We start from the raw sequence: 12,230 nt of genomic DNA, 5'->3' as shown, positions 1-12,230 counted from the left end.
GAAAGTGGTATTTGACCACACAGTCACTTCCTAGTGACGATTTTGCATAAACAGGAACCAAGGATGATTCTGAAACTCCCAATGTCTCTGCGCACAAGCATACGATGCAATTTCTACAGTAACTTTTCACCGACCTGTAGAACAGTGGCTGCACAGCATAAAACTGGGACGTTTCCTGAGTGCGTGCAGAAAACTTCCGCCTCCAAAACAGGCCCCGAAATGGCCTCAAATCAAAAAAACAAGGTCGCCCTCTTGCTTCACCGCGAAGGGCGTCTCAACCTGAGACAATGCACTCCTGCAGTTTCCGGCTGTGCTACCTGCAGAGATCTGCTCCCAAAACAGAAAATGAAAGCAACACTGCTCCTCTTACCAGACCACCGCGAGCTTGGCTTGCTTTCTTGAGCTCCTTACCACGAACAAGGCTCTGATACCATGTCAGGATTGTGGGAGAGAAGGAAGGAGTCTCACTTGAAGCTTTCTTGCTTGCACAATGGGGGAAGACACACAAGGGTGGAGGCTGAAAACAGTTTTCCTCTTCTTAGTTTGTGTAAGCCAAAAAGAACTCATATACAAAGAAATAGAAGAACCCTATATATGGGTCTCAAACCAAACTCAACTAACTAAGGTGGCATACTAACTGAGCCACGAACTAGAGTAGATAAGGATAGCTATCATGTAGCTATTATTCATGAGCGGTGTACCAACCGCATTTGCAACTGACAAGTCGGTGACATAAATACACAACGGTCACCCTGGCGTATCACGAGTGGAGCTCGATATCTCAACACTTTTTTCAATTGCACATGTATTCCACGAATTCCCATCCTTGATAGGATTTATTCAAATTTTTTAATACAAGTATCTGAAAGTTATGCATGCTTGATAGAGTAAGCATAATCCATATGTAAAGCAATGGCATTATCAAAACTCATTATGTATGCAACTAATGTATAAATAAATATATATTCTCTCAAATGGAACTTTCAAGATAGCCTCCCACTTTGGATTCTATAATTCTTGAAGTGCATCTCGTTGTTTTGCACTCTACTAGTTGCAATTGTTATGGCACTTTTCAATCTGTCCCTTAATGGGGCTACACTAGGTTGCTCATCATTTCTACACATTTGAGGCAAAATTTCATGCCAAGAGACCTTAATTTATAGATGAACATGAAGTGGGTAGCCAAGAAGGCCCAAGATTTGCCAAGATTTGAAGGAGTGTGGACCAATTTTGAAGAAGTGTGGCCAAAGGGAAAGGGCATTAATCAAAACTTGCAAGAAAGAGAGGAATCATGGACAGAGAGGAACAGAGAGCACCAAAAATGAGCACCATGTTTTGGGGTTGTTCTTAATCATTGCACGTGATATATTTGTCATTCGTCACAAAGAACATTAGAAATGGAACCCCCTCTCCACCCTCTATGAGATGATGTCAATTTTGTGGCCTAATTTGAAAAATAAAGAATGCTAGTTTTTCTATATTTCTCTCTCCTCTCCATTCTCGTCTTTTTGTCTCCTCCCTTCCTACATGTATAAAGTATGTATTTATGAGAGAAGGGGGATAGGAGTGAGAGAGGGAGAAGTGAGAGTGGTATGAAAAAGAATGTTTGTGGTACGTTACTAGAGTCCATGGAAAATTTTCCAAGCATGTTAGCAACTATCTTAATCATCAATAGCCTTGGTTTCCACACAATGCCTCATACGTATTACAATGCATAAGCAATCTAAGGGTAAGTACTTTAATTCTGATAGCAAACAAAATCCAAATAAAAAGCTATTTTAGTGTGTGGTGGATAAAATAAGGTTTGAACATAACTTTCAGTACTTTACATTTACTTTCGCTATAGAAAAAAAAGTAGAAACTTACCAATAATTAGTAGTATGCTAAGAATGATCTAAGAAATCAAAAGTTATAAAAACATCCCACATTCATTCTCAAAATATTTTAAAAAAGGGTTTTTATATCCAAATATGGTGGTTCGGTAGCACAACTTGGTGTCATCCCATTGTATTCCAAGTGTGCCAAGTGGTTAAAATTATTATAAATATTGTTGAAATTGATCAAATTCTGATACAAATCATGTATAGGGCATTCTTTTATTACTTTTTTACTCAAGGATAAAAGGAGTTGTGATACTGAGTCCCTCCAAGTTTGTGTAGCAATGCTACATATCATTAGTTTGCTGTACACCTAGATTGTATTCTACATTAATAATGCTTGTGCACCTTTCATTCATTTTATGCATGCAAGCATTATTTTGCACACACTAACACATAGCACTTATTTTCTTATTAACCAAGTGTGTGAGGAAACTCAAGCTATCTAGATACAAGGTTCACAAGGTTAAGTGGGGAGAAAGAGTGGAGTTAATGTATCGATTTGTGCAAAAAGACAAGGATCGACAAGCCAATACCTAATCAAGTTGGTAACCTCGTGATTAGAGGCCATGGTAATTAGTCAAGGGGAGGAGCCTGTATTACATTTATATGGTATACTAGACACCTTATGTTAGGTAATCCTACTTGGAGATCAAGATAGGAAGTTAGATAGTGGACTACAAATTGAGTATATTAGTGTTTAGAGAGAGTTCTTCTAGCTATATCCAATCACTCAAGACCACAAGGCCATGGGGATTGGTTGTGTGAGGTCCAATAGTGAGCTTAGAGTAAGAGATCCATTATCGGTTGCAATAAGTGGTTCATTTTCTTAGAGTCTTTAGGATTTTTGTAAGAGCCTAAGACTTGTTTCTTTAGTGTATGACTCTTTGCTCAAAAGTGGAGAAAGAGTTATTAAGACAAGAATATGAGCATAGGCTAGAGATCACTCGTATCCAATGAGAGTAATGTGAAGAATGGATATGGATACATGTAGAATTTTTTTGCAAATACTATTTGAACCATACCAATCCTGTATCCCTTAAAGTAAAAGGGCTTATAGCCCCGCATAGTTGTTGAGATGACAAGCTCAACACATGCAAAAATTGATGATGGACCGCCTCATTAGATGGATCCACATGTCTACACTTAACACATCGGTGGTCATTATGACTCTCACATGACCACTCACTCATTACTTATTATATTCAGGTTGTTACACCTATTTATAGCTGGCATAGTTATAGCGTCAGTCGACTAGTGTAGTCGGTTATGCATTGTTTGACTTAGTAGGCCACTTTCCTTTATGTTGTATCTTATCTATACTTTGTGTACATTGTAAAGAGTGTGGAAGAAGAAGAAGAAACCAGCAAGAAAACGTTTTGGCCTCCATCTCTCTTCTTGTCTCTTGAGTGAGCTTCCCCTTGTGCATTCTGTGTGTGTTCGGCGCAGCATCTTGAGCAAGTCCCCCCACCACGTGATTCTTGACATGGTATCAGAGCCGTGCCACTGAGAGAGGCTGATTTCGAAGGCTGAAGTGAAGGAGAAGAAGCAAGGTTCGAGCAAGCAAGCCACGGGTAAGAAGCTCTCCCATCCTTCCACTCTTTCTCTTGGATAGTGCCTGTGGAGGCACCGGAAGCAGGGCAGAGCAAAAATCTCAGATTGCAGTGAGATTTGGTGTGTGAGAAGAGCACTATGTATTTTGCAGATCAGCACCTTAGGGCTATCCCGCAGCTATTTTGGGCATCTGAGGCCGTTTCAGGCCCCATTTTAGAGCCATAAGGTTGCGAATACCAGTTTTAGGATACACTGTGATTTTGGCTGTTTTGACCGAAAGTGGGTGCGCATGTTACAAATTGCAAATTTGTAATTCTTGAGGTGTTTGCAGGAAGCAAACATAAGGTTTATCTGCAAACAGATTGCAGATTGCATGTATTGTTGAGCAGACAGTGAAAAAGGTTATCTGGTGTATTGCTATGCACTACAGGTCGAGCGTTGCAAAAGATTTGCTTGCTGTTTGGTATTAGTTTTGTGATAATGGCAGAGAACAGTGGAAGCCCCATCATTGAGAAGCTCGACAAGAACAACTACCCTTCATGGACGTTCCGTGTCACGAGCTTCCTTATTGGAAAAGGCCTCTACGAGTTTGTTTCAGGTGAAGAAAAGGAGCCAGAGGTGAGTGATCCTCCAACTGCAAAAGAGACAAAGGCACGAAAGAAATGGAATGCAAAAGACAAAACGGTCATGTATTGGTTGTCTGCATTAATTGACAATAATATGCTGGGACATATTAGAAATGCACAGAATTCATATGCAGCTTGGACCATACTTGAAAGTATGTTTTTCGTAAATACAAAGGCACGAAAGATTCAACTCAAACAAGAGTTGAATACATTGAAGAAAGGGAAGATGTCTATCAATGAGTATGCACTGAAGGTAAGGAGCATTGCAGATGCCTTGGTAGCAATTGATGCAATGCCCGATGATGATGATTTGGTGTCGTCTACCTTGGGTGGACTTAACAATGAAAAGGCTTGGAAGTCTTTTGTAACTTCCGTATATGTCAAAAAGCTATTTCCAGATTTCGATGAGTTTTTCTCCCTTATGATCACTGAAAAGATCAACATGTAGAGTGAGACATCTAAAAGAAGTGGTGAACAGGTCCAATCTTTCTACTCCAGTTCAGGAAGGGGATGTGGCAGATTTTCTTCAAGAGGCCGTGGTACAGGACATGGTAGTGACAACCAGCAAAATAGATTGAATCAGCAATTCGGCGATATGCAGGTTTCAGAAGGTCGTGGAAACTTTAGAGGCAGGGGGAGCTTTAGAGGAAGAGGTGGATGGCAGAACAGAGGTTCTAACAACTTTGGTATTGTGTGTCACTACTATGGGAAAATAGGTCATATTGCAGCCCAATGTTATGCTAAGAAAGATGATATTCCTAGTGGTAAGTTGCAGAGGCAGCAAGGAAACTATACATCGTCTTCACGACAGAATGAAGACAAAAATGAACGTCTGTTTGTTATGCAGCATATGCTGAATGCTGTTACAAGAAAGGGAACACAGGTATGTTGATTCAGGTGCATCCAATCATATGACCAGCCATGCAGAATGGTTTGGAGAGATGCAGGATTTGCAAAATGCAGGTTATGTGCAGACGGGTGATGATTTATACCACCCAATTTCACACATTGGAAAATTTCCCTTGTCCTTGCTTGATGGTAAGACAAAGAGTCTTTCAAATGTATTACATATGCCATCTATTACAAAAAACTTGGTGTCAGTCAGGTCAAATGGTAGAGCAAGGGCTACAAGTCAGATTTAATACAAAGGGCTACTTTGTAGAAGACTTCAATGACAAGTGCAGGTTGGTAGCAAAGGGAAGTAGAGTTGGGCGTATGTTTACTCTGGATGCTCGAATTCCTACTATGAATGCTGCTATGTATGCTAAGGGAAAAGGTATTGTTGCATATATTGAAATTCGGCACAAACGCATTGGACATGCAAATGTACAAAGGCTAAAATTAATGCAGTCTAAAGGGTTGGTTACAGGTTTACCTACATTTAGAGTTGTAGAATTTCATAAGGTATGCGAAGCATGTCAGTTTGGCAAGCAGGCAATACAACCGTTTTCACATGACAAAGATGTAAGCAGAAATATCCTTGATGTTGTGCATACAGACATTTGGGGGCCTACACAAAATGTAACTCTTGGAGGCAGTTCATACTTTGTCACATTCATTGATGATTGTTCTAGAAAGCTATGGGTATATTTTATGAAGGAAAAGAGTGAAGGGTTTGAGCACTTTAGAACTTTCAAGGCTATAGTTGAAAGAGAAACATGCTTGAAAGTAAAGTGCTTGAGGTCAGATGGAGGGGGAGAGTACCTCTCGAATGAGTTCAGGGATTTTCTGAGGTCTCATGGGATAAAGAGACAGTTCACATGTAAATATACCCCACAGCAAAATGGGATTGCAAAAAGGAAAAACAGGCATATTGCAGAAGTTGCACGTGCCTTGATGGCTAAAAAGAATATGCCTAAACATTTTTGGTATGAGGCTATTCATACTACTGTTTATATTATAAACAGAACTCCCACAACTGCAATTCATGGGATGACTCCTAAAGAATGCTTTACTGGCAAGAAGCCTGAAGTATCGCTCTTGAAGTTATTTGGCTGTGTTGCATACGTTCATGTGCCAGATGAGCTACAGAAGAAGCTTGATCCAAAGGCAGAAAAATGTGTTTTTATTGGATACTCTTTAGAGCAGAAAGGGTATCGTTGTTATAACCCTGTCACATGTAAGTTTAGAGTGAGTAGGGATGTCATCTTTGATGAAATGAGTAGTTGGTATGCATCTAGTGGTGATGCATTGGACGATGATGATAATCATGACACTCATAAACAAGCTAAAAAGCAAGAATCGCGAACTCTTAGTGGACCAGAGACATCATCTGGTAGTTCATGGTCTGGGAGACTAAGGAGCACCTCTACATCTTCAGGTGCATCTAGTAGCACTACAGGTAAAGACAAAGGAAATAATAAAGTGTCACATGGCATTGATGCAATTCTTGATGGAGACTCCAGTGGCTCAAAGAGCTTGGATGATGTTTTGAGGAGACTGTTGATCATGATCATTGGGATGCAGCAATGGATGAGGAGATGGCTGCATTAGATGCCAATAAGACTTGGGATCTAGTATCATTGCCGAAGGGCAAGAAAGCTATTGGATGTAAGTGGTTTATAAGATTAAGCACAATGCAGATGGTTCTATTAGTAGGTACAAAGCTAGACTGGTTGCAAAAGGCTATGCCCAAACACATAGCATAGATTATGAAGAAACCTTCAGTCCAGTTGCTAGGATGGTAACTGTCAGATGTATGATTGCTTTGGCAGTAGCCAAAGGTTGGAGGTTGCAGCAAATGGATGTGAAGAATGCCTTCTTGCATGGTGATTTGCAGGAAGAAGTGTATATGGATCAACCAGCAGGTTATGAAGATTTAGAGCATCCCACGTATGTGTGCAGGTTGAAGAAGGCGCTCTATGGGCTCAAGCAAGCACCTAGAGCATGGTCTGACAAGATCAGAGAGTATCTTGTCAATATTGGCTTTTATGTTTCTGATGTTGATCACTCACTTTATGTGAGAAATGGAGATGCAGGTTTGGTCATCATAGTCATCTATGTGGATGACTTGATTATTATAGGTGATAGTGATAGTGGGATTGCTGAAGTCAAGGATTTTTTGAAGAAGAAGTTTGAGATGAAGGATTTAGGTGAGCTAAGGTGCTTCCTTGGAATTGAGGTGATCAGATGTGATGATGGTATATGGCTGTCCCAAAGACAGTATGGCTTGGATATGTTGTCCAAGTATGGTATGATAGCATGCAAACCACTTTCAGTCCCGTTGGAGCAGAATGTAAAGTTGAGTGCTGATGTTGGGGATGAGATAGAAGACCCTACTATGTTTAGGAGGATAGTGGGGAGTTTGATCTGCATGACCATTACAAGGCCAAACTTGAGCTACATTATTGGTCTTGTGAGTCAGATTATGCAAGTACCTAGAAAGCCACATTTGGATGCAGTCAAACGCATATTGAGATATGTGAAGTCCACATTACATTATGGACTTTTCTATGAGGCAGGTACAGATGTACAGGTGTTTGGATACACAGATGCAGATTGGGCTGGTAGTATGTCTGATAGAAGATCTACCAGTGGATACATGTTCTCTCTTGGTAGTGCAGTAGTTGCTTGGAGCAGCAAAAAGCAATCTACAGTTGCTTTGTCGAGTACAAAAGCTAAGTATAGAGGTGCTGGTGTTGCAGCATGTGAGGTAGTATGGCTACAAAAGTTATTGGTTGATTTGGATGTGTAGGTGGAAGGTCCAGTTGTCATTTATTGTGACAACATAAGCAGTATACAGTTGGCTAGGAACCCTGTGTTCCATGCCAGGACAAAATATATTGAGGTACACTACCACTTTGTGAGAGAGAAGGTACTAGCAGGTGAGATTGACTAAGTGTATGTCAGCACACATGATCAGATAGCTGACATCTTCACGAAGGCATTGGGTACAGAGAAGCTTCAAAAGTTTCGAAGCTTACTTGAAGTTGCAGAGATGCAGTTGAGCTTGAGGGGGAGTGTTGAGATGACAAGCTCAACACATGCGGACATTAATGATGGATCGCCTGGTTAGATGGATCCACACATCTACACTTAGCACATCGGTGGTCATTATGGCTCTCACATGTCCACTTACTCATTACTTATTATATTTAGGTTGTTACACCTATTTACAGCTGGCATAGTTATAGCGCCAATCGATTAGTGTAGTCGGTTATGCATTATTTGACTTAGTAGGCCACTTTCCTTTATGTTGTATCTTATCTATACTTTGTGTACATTGTAAAGAGTGTGGAAGAAGAAGAAGAAACCAGCAAGAAAACGTTTTAGCCTCCATCTCTCTTGTTGTCTCTTGAGTGAGCTTCTCCTTGTGCATTGTGTGTGTGTTCGGCGCAGCATCTTGAGCAAGTCCCCCCACCACGCAATTCTTGACAATAGTAAGAACTATCCCAGCCCATGCAGAAGTGACAGTTTATCCTTAATACCTAAAGATGGGCAATCTACTCCTTCAAGGACTTGCTGAAGTGGAGGATCAACCCCACCACCTAGTGATGCCATTAGCAGCACTGTAGTTTTCCTTCCTAAGCATATTCCTAAACCCACAGTGATGGCACAACCACCCTTAATACCCCCTCAAGCAATTCAAATCCTAGCTGGCATGGTGGCTCTATCCGCTATAGGATACCCAATGTCTATCTGTAGCAAAAGTCCAAATGAAGACACGGAATTATATACCAAAGACTTTCAAAATCTTATATTTAGCTATCAAGTTGATGAGGAAGCACATCATTTGATATTCTTTAACATGACTTTAAAGGGCAATGCAGCCCAGTGGTGCTACCAACTTGTGGAAATTTTGATTTTGCTAACGTACAAGGGTTCTACATTGCATTTCATAGTGAGTTCTCCCCTAAAAAGGGAGCCAATATTGGATGCATGTCTTAAACAAAGACTCGACAGGAATTTAATGAGATTGTTTGAATAACATTATCCAATTACCCCCTACTACTCAGTTGCAGTTCTTCTTGAGAGGGTTGGATTTTACAATCCAACTACACTTAAGCAACACCACAATAAATGATCTAGATATAGCTATAATAGTAGTAGAGGGGGTCAGGTCAAGAATTCAAGCTACCTATGTAGCAAGAGGGCAAGCCCTCTCAGTCAAAGTTGGTGCTAAATGTAGTGCAAATGAGTTACAATTCATTACTTGCATTACCCACTAGTAGTGCAATGCTTCAAAGTCAAGGAGCCCTAAATCAAGATTTTCCCCCATTACCCACCCTTGCATTCCCAAATGTGGCCCACTAGCCAAGGCCTATGACATCTATGAGCAGTGGGAAGGTCCCTATCACAACCAAGGGTCCATACAAGTATCACATCCTTTGAAAATTGTAAAACCTAGTGTGAGGATGGCTCCTGGGGCCTCGAGCTATGAAGCCTTTACATCCAATATTGTAGAGTTAGTCAAGCCTATGAACCATTGCACTAATATGATCACAAAAAAATACCGGCAAATTGTTGTACGAGAGTGGCTCCTGGGGCCTCAAGGTATGAATCCCTTATATCCAATATTGTAGAGGAAGTCAAGGATATGAAACATTGCACTCATATGATCACAAAACTGTTGGGGGTAAAGGAACCTGCACCTCACCGCCCGTGTGTTACTACACTGACAGTACCCACCACTACACACTACATGTGGTGGGTTCCCGTCATTGTCACTTTATTCTTTATTCATTTAGTGTCAATTTGAATAAAGGAAGGCACACATTGTGACTGTTGGAGTTCCCATTTTGTGTCTCTCTCTTTCTTGCTCTTGCTCTCCCGCCATAGCTCTTCCAAGCAAGCTTCAATCCTTCTCACCTTTCAAATAGTATCAAAGCATGGATTCATGACTACTTGATCTTGGTTCGTGGCATCTTCAACTTCCTATTGATTACCTACACTCATTGGGTCTCCTTCTCGGCAGCCATAGCCAACTCTCTCGAGCTCCCGTCACTCCCTAGCTTCCCGAGCACCTTTTTGGCCCCTTTGGGCACCCTCAAGGCATTTCATCATAGGTATTTCTTCATTTTCTTTAGGGTTTCATGCTAGTTACAGGTCCACAAGCCTGAGAAGAGAAAGGGGGCAACACCATTGAAACTTTAGTGCCCCATATCTTGACATAGACCTCTTGTGGCTACTTGAGGCTTGTTATGTGCCTTCTTTGGCACCCCCTCAAGCTTCCTTACCATCCTAACCAGTAGAACAATAGAAAAAAAATCCATCAATAAATCAGCATGATTTGCACTTGATCTACATGCCCCTTGGATAACTCACCTCCCGCTTTTGTTGAAGATCATGCCTTGCTCCTAGATCATTGTGGCACCCTTGGAATTGATGTTTGACATGATTTGACACCTCTCGAGCCTTGGACACTCATCTGAGGTCCTATAGCACTATTTTGAAGCAGTTTACAGTAGCTTATAGACATCAAATGTAAATGCTACACTAGTCATTGATGCCTATGCTTGTTTGGTGCTTCCTAGTTAAGCGGTTTGATACCTATTGATGACCGATTGTTGGGGGATGCAAGACATATGTATTGACATGATCTTGGACTGATTTTTGGGCTGAAAATTCTTGGTTTTAAATAGTTAATCACTACTATACAACAATGGGCTAAATCCTATTACTTCGTGTTTGCCTATGCCTCTTGGAATCGGGACATGCTTTGGAGACATACTTTGATGTATTGATCATCGGGGATCGACCTTGAGCTTGATTTTCTCTCAGATCATTGGTTGAGTTTGATCTTGCTTCGCACAACATTTGCATCTCCATCTTTGATGTACTTATGGCATGTACCTTACTTATGTCCGACCGATCTTGACATGCTTGGCCTATGCCACTACTACATGCCCGTTACATTGTCTAGAGTTGGATGCTACTGAGACTTGCTTTGGCTTGTGCCCAGAGCTTACTTTGGCTATTTCTCATCTTGCCAGGGCTAAAATTTGGATGTACTTGATGTCTGTGGATACTATGTATGGATGCTATATGGCCTATATGCTCATGAGGTCTCATTGATGCTTGATCTTCGATCTTTTGGCACTAGTGCTATCATATGCCCTTGTTGAGCTTCTTTGCTTGATATTTACAAATTTTGTGCTAGTGGGAGCATCTTTGGATGCTTGATGAACATTGAGTAGGTGTTTTATACTACTTGATCATTCAGACACTTGAGACTAGGATCTTCACTTGGATGTTGCATGGTTGATATGTTGTGGTCCTCACAGATGTACTTGGGCTGATTTGGGCTTTGCACTTCCTGAGCATACACCTATTTGTGTAAGGTCTTGCCAGTGTTGTGTACACTTTGCCCTATTACATAGGGGGTGTACCCGCTTACTGACGGATTCATTTGATATGCTTGGGTGTTTTCTCGATGTCTATATGATTGTCACATGCTGATTTATGCCCGCTTGATGATGGTTATGCTTTGACAGTCAGTGGTTGACTTGGTGCATTCATTTTCCCTACAATTTTCTCTCATTGTACCTAGCTGTAATTTATTACAACAAGCAATTTTGAACTGTCTGCACCGTTTTGGACTAAAATATGGCATCTTCTTCCATTGACAATGCTATCTTCAACATCACTAAGCTTGATGGTACGAATTATGCCTACTGGAAGAGCCAAGTTTGGCAGGCATTGGTGCAAAAATCGCAGATAAAGCCACAAGATGCATGGGGAGCAGCCTGAAACTATGATTGATGATGAATGGGATAAGCTTGATGAGTTATGCAAGTCCACCCTCATCTTATCTCTCATTGAACATGTGCATTACAATGTGGTTGAGGAACCACAGAGTGCTTGGCAGCTTGGGGATAAAATCAAGAATCTCTATGACAAGAAAAGTCCAGCAAGTTAGATGTATTGGCTAAAGCAACTTATGGACCTGCACATGAAGGAGAATATGATGATGTCTACTCATCTAAGCCAATTCCATGCTATTCTCAAGAACTTGACTTCACAAGGCATTACCTTCAATGATGAGGTTACTCCATTGTTTTTGCTTGGGACTCTGAGTGAGTTATGGGATGTATTCTGCACTGCCTTATGTGCTCCTACTAGTATTCTGAACTTGCCTGATGTAGAGAGTGCACTTCTGTAGAAAGATATCAATTTAAAGAACTTGGACGCCTCTTGTGTGTCGCATGCTTTGACTATTAGAGGCAGAGATGGT

This window comes from Lygodium microphyllum, chromosome 29, assembly GCF_053477565.2.
Source record: "Lygodium microphyllum isolate KBCC chromosome 29, Lygodium_microphyllum_v1.1.10, whole genome shotgun sequence".
NCBI lineage: Eukaryota > Viridiplantae > Streptophyta > Polypodiopsida > Schizaeales > Lygodiaceae > Lygodium > Lygodium microphyllum.
The sequence above is the reverse complement of the archived record's forward strand: the minus strand, read 5'-3'. Positions refer to the sequence as shown.